The sequence below is a fragment of the Barbus barbus genome (genome assembly GCF_936440315.1).
Source record: "Barbus barbus genome assembly, chromosome: 22".
In the NCBI taxonomy this organism is placed as follows: Eukaryota; Metazoa; Chordata; class Actinopteri; order Cypriniformes; family Cyprinidae; genus Barbus; species Barbus barbus.
Window position 1 is genome coordinate 5928380 of NC_136750.1, and position 11047 is coordinate 5939426.

The following is an 11047-nucleotide window of genomic DNA, read 5'->3' on the forward strand; positions in this document are numbered from 1 at the left end:
GACAGAGAATCTATGAATCTGTGCTATCGTGGAGAGTTTGTCCTGCGGCATCAGATAGACATCAAGTAGGTTTTCAAGCTATTGATTTGTGCTTGAGGGCTTGATCTAAATAAAGTGTTAATACTTTAACAGTAATTATAGATTGCGCAACCATATTCTCACTTCCTGTTCACACACTTTGGTAGTTGGCCAGCTAAGGTCTATGTCCTGAAATCTGTAATGTAAGTGTGAGATTTGAATGTAAGTGTTTGGAATATTGTTAGGGAGCGGTGCTGATCCATTGCTTGTATAATTAAGCATTGCAATTTCTGGCACTTTAATGCATTACTGTTATGTGATATTATAGTTAAAATTATGCAAACTTGAGGAAACTCACTATGAGGAATGAAATAGGTCTTAAAACACTTCCTCATCTTAAAATAAATAAATGGCAAGGATGCCAAGATTTTCTCATACATATCTTGTATGGACTGCGTTTATGGACTATCACACAACATTAGACTGAATTTGCGTATTAATTTAATAATGACTAATTATGTGAACCTAGAACATGCTAGGTTCACAGCGTACATAAGTAAACTACACTGTATATGCAGCTCATCTGAAAAGAGTCAGAGCCAGAACTCTAGCAAACCACTCTAAAACGAATCAAGGGCCATCCTTCAGCTGATAGAAGCTACAAGCAAGTGTTCTTTGCACCATTCATGTCAATGCAATCCACATAAATCCGTCAATGGAGATACATAGGCTTTCATTTCTCACCTGCGCAGATGCTCTCCACTCACACACTTTCCATCAATTTAGCGCTAGAATTGCCAAAAATCAGTAAACACTGCTGAAGCTGCAGCTTTTTCCCCACATGACTAAAAGATTTCACTTAGTAGGCTACAGTAATTTGACTTGTATAGTGCTGCTACTGCTCTGGGGTGCATTTCCCATACAACTCTGTAACTTGTTTTAACATGCCCTGACATTTGTGCTTATTTCAGCTACTTATACTATTGGCCAACTTGTATTTTTTTATTTTTTTTTATTCAGCACAAACTGTGCTACAATAATATGTGAACAGGATATACAACAATTGACTTTTCAAAACAATGCGGCATCTGATCTGTTGTATTTATCTTCCCACGATTCTCTTCTGTCTGTTTTTTACAGATTTGAACTTCCAACTACTGATGAAATATCAGGTCTTATCAAACAATCCAAGTCTTCCACTTGCCAGTGAGATCCACTCCCTACTCACCTGGTCAAAGCTTGTTTATCTTCTCTATCTGATATAGTAACTGATATTATACACTTGTCTCTCACCTCTGGTGTGGTGCCTTCATCATTTAAGGTTGCTGTAATTACTCCAAGACTTAAGAAACCGGGAGCTGACCCTAATAATTTTTACAACTGTTACAAACCTCCCAGTTGGTCTAGGGGTAAATGAGGTCGCAACAAAATAAAAAAGTCTGACGGTCACATCAATCCCCTGAACCAGAAAAGTGCAAAAAACACAAAGTTAAACAAATTGCTTCTTTTATTAATAAGAAAGGGAGCATATCTTCAGGAGAGGGCCAGGCCAACATAAACAAAATTCTGTCAACGAAAGCTTTAAATAACCTTAACTAAAAGAAAAATAAATAAATGACAGTCTTACCTTACTCCAGCGGTTCTCAATTCCAGTCCTAGCGCCCCCCACCCCTGCACATTTTGTTTCTGTTATCGCTTCAGACATTTGTTCTATTCAAACAAGGACTGGAATTGAGAACCTTACTGCCTTACTCCCTGCCTACCATGAACATAAGCAAAATCTCAAGTTCAAAGAAAATGGCACCCCCCCCCCAGCGCTTCCAAAAAAGCAAACAAAAGTATTTACACAAAAATGAAAAGTAACAAAATAATCATGAACATACACGCCGTAGCGTTCACACGCTCTCTCAAAGTTTGCGATTGAGAAATTAATTCCCAAAGTTAAGAGGTAAAGACCGCACTCAGTCACACTGAACTATACAAAAGAAAACAGGTCTGGATCAGGACAAAGAGTGAGCGCGTAGCCGTCAGCACCCTGGGCATTATTTCTTTGCTGTCTTATATATCTTGGATTTCTGCGGCGTTCACTCAGTACTGATGAATAATGAGCATCAGCTGGAATCCAATTAGCGATCTATGACAGGGAGAGAGAGAGCAAGAGAAGAGAACAAACATGCAATGCATAACATGCCCAATAGGTGACATCATTCTCCCAAGAGCGCACGGTTTACAAATACGTCCACAGGACGTAACACTAACTTTCACCCAATTTACAATTTACCTTTTGTCTCCAAAATTTTGAAAAAATTTGTTGCATCTCAGGTTCACTATCATTTTAAAAAAAAAATTGCTTATTTGAAAAATTCCAATCCGGTTTCCGCTCTTTGCATAGTACAGAGGCGGCCATGATAAAAGTTGTTAATGATCTGCTGATTTCAGCCGACTCTGGATTCTTATTCTACTCGATTTAAGCACGACTTTTGATACAATCTCTCACCAAGTTCTCCTAGCTAGACTACTCTCCATAGGTATTACTGGCGTCCCTCTTAGTTGGTTCAGATCATATCTCTCTGGGCGCACTCAATTTATTCAACTTAAAAATTTCAACTCATACATTTCGCCTGTTACAACTGGTGTTCCTCAAGGCTCTGTTTTGGGCCCTGTTTTATTTATTATTTATCTACTACCCCTTGGTCACATTTTTAGGAAATATGGCATCAGTTTTCACTGCTATGCTGACGACACCTAGCTTTATAGGTCTTCTAAGGAAAATTCTCCCTTCTATCTTCCTCTCTTTTAGGTTGCTTAGATGAAGATGTTTGCATTAAAAATAATAATAAATATATATATATATATATATATATATATATATATATATATATATATATATATATATGTACATATACATGCATATGCGTGGTTAGTAAGTTTTGAGGAAAAATAGAGTAGAGACTAAAATGGGTCAGAAAAGGTGATGAGAGTTGAGAGAAAATACGATGTGTCAGATCCGCGTCACGTTCAGCAGCGGCAGATCTTAAAGAAATAGCAGCCAAAAACAACCTAATAACCAGCAGCTGTGATGTCTGTTCATCAAGAATAAAAGAAAAAATATGAAATCAATAAATTTTACACAGCTGCAAGTATTTATCTGTATTTAGTTTAGAATTTAGTGTTTGATAACTTTATTCAATTTCTGTATATTTCTCCTGAGGGACACAGGTAGCTAAATATAACATTTATTATAATGGGTTTATGTGAAGATTGTTTTAAGTTCACTTAAATTAGAAGTTATTTTTAAAGTCTAATAAATGTTAAAATTGATAGCCCTTAATTAGAATGTAATGTTTAATGGCTATAGGTTAAATAATTTTTTATAGGGAAATCAGTATTACTTGGTATTAATCAATAATTAATCGATTAATTAATAATTAATCGATTAATTAACTCGATTAATTAATAATTTTTTTAATCGATTGACAGCACTAATTTATATATATGTTATGATTTTGTAGTAATAGAACCACGCATGTGTTGTATTATCGTAAAAAGGACATTTTATATCCGAGAAACAAATTATTATTGTTTAGCACGCTACACATCTATAGAAGTATATTTATAAAATATATTTGCAAACAGAGTATTAATAATAAACATGGTCTAAACATTCTTAGACTCGTTGCATTCATCATGCACTCATATTACTTTTATATCGTATTGTTTCATATTATATAGGCTAGAGCATGAAAACATATTTGCGTCGTTTAGAAAGTGCCTGTCATATTCAAAATGTTTCGCTCGATTTCAGACATTTTAGTGAGGTTTAGTCAGTTTGGGAAAAACCCAACTAGTAAATGTGTTCAAGTTTATGCCACAATAACACGTAAACTAATGCAAAAAATAAACAATATTTACTCATTAGAATGATCTCCTCGGCTGGGTCAGGTCGCGTGTCGCATCTTGTTTTTTTTGTTTTTTTTCGAGGTAAATTCTGTGTTATTCCTCTCAACACGTCTTTTCTTTCTGAGGTAAACCCTGGGTTATTCATCTCAGTGCGTCGTCTTCCAGAAACGAACAGTAGCCGAGATGAACTAGATGAATCCTCACGCTTTGTGCACAGAGCTGATGTGGGCGTTTACGTGTCGCGGGTCTCACATGAACGATTGCTATAACAAAAGCAAAAGTAGCTTGTGGGCGTGGTCACATTAAAAATAATAAGATCAGACAGAGAAACTGGACATTGCGTTGGTTTCATACGGATTACTTTATCACAGCATATTTGTTTTCAACATGATTTACTTAAAAGTAGACACTTCAAGTTTTCTATAGATATATTTCTCATATCAGTGTGTCATGTATTCGCTGAGTTTCAGTTCAATTTAGTGACGTGATTCTAAAAGCAGTTCACGGAGACAGAGAACTGTTTATTTTCTTTATTTCACAAAAGCACAAAGTTTTGTTATTCTTGTGAGTTGTACACAAATAAAAGTAGACAACTAACAGTTTCGAATGATGTATAACACTTATTTGTGTGACAAAAATCGACAGAGTATTTTTAGTGTCTTTCTCACTGATCTTAAAAACAGTAAGCTGGTCACGCTGGCGGTACGTCGACCCCAGGGAATTAACTACTGAACCATGGTATGACACATTATTGGCGAAACTAATCAACTAGTCATGACTGTTTCCCGAAACTACATAAACATAGTCGTACCGTTGTCATTAGAAACACTTTGGATTAGCCATATCCACCTTTTTCCTAATGAGCCTACTGCTTTAATAGCTTACTGCTATTATTGCATTCATAGAGCAAACCTTTTGCTGATTGTTTACTGTGTAAACGGAATTTACTCCTTTAATTTGCGCAAAGCATCATGGGGCATAGAAAAAAGGTGGATAAGATATTGTTAATGACATTACGCGCAGGAGTAATAATCTCTGCTAATTAATTTATTTGAAATATCTGAGATGCTGCTGTAATGAACATGGCGTCTAATGATTACTTCACAGTTTTTTTGTTCTTCATCAGTTAGTTTATTTGATGTTTGATTCAAACTTGTTCAAAGTTTTGTAATGATATGTATGAATGTTTAAATGTATGAACCATTTAAACAATGGTTTCGGATAACACTGAATTGCTGAACTACTGTATGCTGGTAAAGATGGAATTTACCACAGTTCGCTACTAATGCTTTTAGAAAACGCACTCCTGGTTGTTTAAAAATTGTGTAATGTTAAAAGAGCTTAGAGTCTTGATCTTGTGGTCTTGAGACAAGCATGGTTTTGATCTGAATCTGAGTACCATTTCTTAGGGGTTGACACCATTTTCAACTAATAACGTAAAATTGTCTATCCATATTGGCCATTCATTTACACAACAACAATATTTTGGGGGGCCTGAAAACACAAACTTTTGGAAACGAGTTTCAAAGTAAGTAGTGTGGTCAAAAGTACCGACCGCAATACCATTCGGTACAGAAATTTTAAAGCCGTCCATTTCCTGCGAATATTTGAACACCGTTGAGCAGATTCTTAAACAGCGCTGATTGGTCATTGTGTTCACACGCTCAATGGATATGTCTGTGATTGGCTACAATGATCATCGCTTCACCCTCTTCACTGAGCGCTGACATAGAAGCACACAGGAGCGTTTGAAAGCCACGTCTCCCGAATGGTATCGTAATTGCTACTTTTGACAACACTAAAAGTAAGTTTTTGGAAACAATACCGTAATTGTCTCTATAATATTTGTGAAAACGGTGACGTCATGGGCATGTGTATTATGTATGGAATATAGGAATGTGCAAGTTTCTTTACAAAATGACAACATCTGGCCTGGCAAACATAACACAACATTTTTGGTAGTTTTCTTGAAACCATATGAGCAAAGATTCTTGTGACAATGTTGTCATCCATATTCTAAACTTTTCAAAAACACAAAAGAAAACATTTCTGTTTTGTAGATTGTTGTCAGGTAAACATACTCTTTGTGCCTCTGTCTGGGTCTCTAAAATGTAGTTTTGTTCTAGAGTTGGGTCTTGGGCATAATGGGCAGTGAAAGTCTGTTTTTTGGTTAAGAACTCAGCCTAAAGAGTCTTAAACGGTCTGGTAATGCTCTGGGTCTTATAAAGGTCTAGTACTGGTCTAGTTCTTTGGGGTTTTAGTATAGGTCTGTTGGTAACTCCAACTCTGATTACTTGTATCAACTGCTGATTGCTGATGTAATCAGTATCATATGTAATATGTATTTCACACTATGTCAGTGTAAAAGAAAATAATGATACTTGATGTAAAACAGTGCATACTACCTTTTCAGTATGCTGGGCTAGACTCAACAATATGAATTGAAATGCAAATGCAATCAAGGATAGATGGTGAAGGTGTCTCTGGGCCTACTTATGATACTCTGCGCCATAGGAGCTTTCATTCAGATTGTGCCATCCTCTGGGAACACTGTCGTTTATTTTGCTGTACCCTATGAAGATCTCAACATTGACAAGATGGTGTTTCATTTACTGTCATTTACGGACACCGCTGAGGAATTCCCTAGATTTGAACATATTTAATTATGGATGCACATGGAAGAATGCTGCCTTTGCACCGAGCAGAGCAATATAAACCATAAATATAATCACAAATCATAAAGAGCAACAAGAAGAGTTCCAGGTTCAATACAAGTTAAGCTCAATAGACTACTTATGGTGAAAAAAAAAGGTAAGGCACTTGTAATGGAAGCTCAAGTGAAGCTCATCATTTTATAAAAGCGCTTGCAGCCTCTTTTTTTTCTTTGAAAAGGTGTTATTTGAGGTGTAAAGCTCTTTAAAACATAATTTTAGAAGCTATTTTAGGGCTTTTGGCATCACGTTACCATGGTATATGTAAGGAATAATTGACGACAAGCCATTGAATTATTAGAAAAATAATGCACACCCGAGGTGGTGATGCGGTCACGATGCGAAGCGGATATTTATCTATCTATATCTATAGCTGATATCGCGTTTGGTCTCATTCTGTCTCACGTATCTTGTCAGTGTCTGCGCTTGCTTGGCCATTTGTTGTGAAAAAATAAGGAAAGTGTGTCCTGCTAAATTCAATTAGTATTTTCTTAGATGGGTATAAAAAAAGCTTAGTTTACACCGGCAGTTGTCGTGTGAAGTCCTCCTTGTGTGAAGACCGAAGAGTGTAAAGACCATCGACTACCGTGCGACTCCACCGGGCTGGGACACCGGCAAAGGATATAAGTATCGCTTTTCATTTCTCCTCTTTTCTACTACTTGTTTCACTTCTGTTTCAGTTTTTATAACCATTTCTTACTATGTGTAAGTAAGTTGTTGTTTTTAGCATGTGTGTTTGGTAGTGTTATTTCTTAGGATTACTAATAAACTATACTGTCGTGATTTGTATTTATCTATTTTAATTTTAGTTAAATAATGTCTGAATTTATATATAATATTATATATAATACTCCAGCTGATTTCTTAAGCCCGTGACTGTCCTCCTATCCTCACGTGCAGCTGCTTGAACAGAATCTACGCGGTCACGTGTCTGCTTCGCCGCGGTAGTTATGGTCTCAAACTCCTCTCTTAGCTCTTTAACAGACTTGTTGGTCGCTTGTATGTCTTCACGCAGTTCGCGTAATGCTGGAATCAGCACAGAGTCCATCGCCTCTCTTACTGCCAAATTCACAACCGAATTCAACGTGTTTTGTTGCTCTTTAAATGCTAGTTTGATGTGGCTAGCAATAGCCTCGTCGAGGTCTTCTCTGGAGATGGCGGAATCTCTGAATTTTTTCTTCATTGGCGATTGCTCTATCTCTCTTTTCCGATCCCCTTTGTCTGCCTTAGCACTCATGACAGATCCAATGCAGAGTGGTTCAAATTTTACTGACAGGATCATACAAAATATGGCAAAGTGAGCAGAGCAAAAGATTCAAGCCTGCATCGCCGTCGAAGGGTCACGTGATCCCCCCATGTATAGGTATTGTATTAAGTTTTAGTTTTATTTAATTTGAGTTATTTTAACACTTCAACAAACTAAATGGAAATGAGAAAAAAAATAAAAAATAATAATAATATATATATATATATATATATACACACACACACAGTGGTGTGAAAAATTGTTGGTCCCCATCCTGATTTTTTATTTTATTGAAAGTTTGTCACACTTTAATGTTTTAGATCATCAAACAAATTTAAATATTAATGAAATATAACACAAGTAAACACAACATGCAGTTTTAAATGAAGGGTTTTTTTATGAAGGGAACCCAAAATCAAAGCCCACATGGCCCTGTGTGAAAAGTGTTTGCCCCCACCCCCCTGTTAAAACATAACTGTGGTTTATCACACCTGAGTTCAGTTTCTCTAGCCACACCCAGGCCTGATTACTGCCACACCTGTTCGCAATCAAGAAATCACTTACATAGGACCTGCCTGACAAAGTGAAGTAGACCAAAAGATCCTCAAAAGCTACACATCATGTTGAGATCCAAAGTAATTGAGATCTAGCAGTCTGGAAAAGGTTATAAAGCCATTTCTAAAGCTTTGGGACTCCAGCGAACCACAGTAAGAGCCATTATCCACAAATGGCGAAAACATGGAACAGTGGTGAACCTTCCCTGGAGTGGCCGGCCAACCAAAATTACCCCAAGAGCACAGCGACGACTCATCCAAGAGGTCACAAAAGACCCCACAACAACATCTAAAGAACTACAGGCCTCACTTGCCTCAGTTAAGGTCAGTGTTCATGAGGTCAGTTCCAAGACAAAAACCGCTGCTGAGCAAAAAGAACATAAAGGCTCATCTCAGTTTTGCCAGAAAACATCTTGATGATCCCCAAGACTTTTGGGAAAATACTCTGTGGACTGACGAGACAAAAGTTGAACTTTTTGGAAGGTGTGTGTCCCATTACATCTGGCGTAAAATTAAATCAGCATTTCAGAAAAAGAACATCATACCAACAGTAAAATATGGTGGTGGTAGTGTGATGGTCTGGGGCTGTTTTGCTGCTTCAGGACCTGGAAGACTTGCTGTGATAAATGGAACCATGAATTCAGCTGTCTACCAAAAACTCCTGAAGGACAATGTCCGGCCATCTGTTCGTGACCTCAAGCTGAAGCGAACTTGGGTTCTGCAGCAGGACAATGATCCAAAACACACCAGCAAATCCACCTCTGAATGGCTGAAGAAAAACAAAATGACTTTGGAGTGGCCTAGTCAAAGTCCTGACCTGAATCCTATTGAGATGCTGTGGCATGACCTTAAAAAGGCGGTTCATGCTCAAAAACCCTCCAATGTGGCTGAATTACAACAATTCTGCCAAGATGAGTGGGCCAAAATTCCTCCACAGCGCTGTAACAGATTCATTGCAAGTTATCGCAAACACTTGATTGCTGTTGTTGCTGCTAAGGGTGGCCCAACCAGTGATTAGGTTTAGGGGGCAAGCACTTTTTCACACAGAGCCATGTGGGTTTGGATTTTGTTTTCCCTTCATAATAAAAAAAACTTCATTCAAAAACTGCATGTTGTGTTTACTTGTGTTAAATTTGATTAATATTTAAATTTGTTTGATGATCTGAAATATTAAAGTGTGATAATTTTCAGTATAGTTGTTTTTTTTTTTTTTTTTTTTTTGGCTTAGTGTTATGTTAGAATAATTATTATACTCATAACTTTTGTTCTTTTAATATTTTGAATTGTTTTTAGCTTTATTTTTTGTTTTTCATTTAAATGTTAAGTTTTGAAATTTTGTTGTATGCATTTGTCATTTTTATTTCATTTATTTTTAAAACGTGTATAGGTAGTGTATATATAAGTTTTAGCTTTTAGTTTTGGATCTGTTTTTAGTTGTTTTAATACTACAATTGATTGCTTCTGTTGTCCTCATTTGTAAGTCGCTTTGGATAAAAGCGTCTGGTAAATGACTAAATAATAATAATATAATACCTATGAATACAAATGGGTTCATCCTACAAAAGGTTGCTGATGCATTCTAGTGCATGTTCATACACATTATTCACCTGAAGAGAAGCGCGTTTGTTTGCTTTGTCTTTTTCTTGCGTGGGCGATTACGAGTGTGGAAGTTTCTAAAGATAATAATTTGTTTTTGCGATCAAAGCTTAAATTGCGATGAGAAATTGGTGTAAAAGAAGCTGCTGTGCACTCAACATCAGGGCAAAGATGAAGGTAGCCATCTATTTCTGCACATTCAAACCGATTTTTCCTTCTCATTTGCGGTTTTAGCAATTACAGTGATGTGCACTAGATAATATTAATTTCTTTGTATCCTTGCATGTGAAATTGAGGCAGCAAAACATGGTTTAAATGCACAATGTTTCCTGGTGTCCACATCTTACTGGGAGTAATACAATTAGCTTTTTTTGTTTTTGTTTTTTTCCCTCATCCAAGTAAAAAAGTAATCATAATTTCAAACCCATGCACAGTAAATATCGGATCGCCACTATATTGTGGTTTAAATATTAAATGCGGGCTAGATGGAATATAGATGTGTGGAATGGTTTAAGTGATGTATGAAATCATTTCCACCAAGGGCAAAAGAGTCAAGGGCCCAGAAACAGAGTTTATTGTGCATTCATTTTTTAGTTAAGACGAGAACAAAATATTAGCATGCTAAGCACATCAGGCCTGGATGTGAATGAGCGGCGTACAGAAAGCTATAGATTCGAGATGACATTTGGCCACCACATAGAGCTGCATAAACCTTCTAAAACTGTTTTGTCAAAACACGGAGTGCCAGCATGGATCTTTCGTATAGGGACTGATTTAGTTATGTTGATAAAGAGTGAAACAAGAATTTACTGGAATCATTCTGAGCACTTTCATTTTTCACTTTCAAAACACTGAAATGTGTATATATTTTGATCAATCAATACAGCAACATGTATGTGTACAATTCATATTTTTTTTTTATGGTGTCTTTTGGGAGCTTGTCAGCTGTGGTCATTATGAATATGAATACTGCATGTATTTTATGTAAGGTGTTGTTTGCACACATACGTTTGCTTGAATGT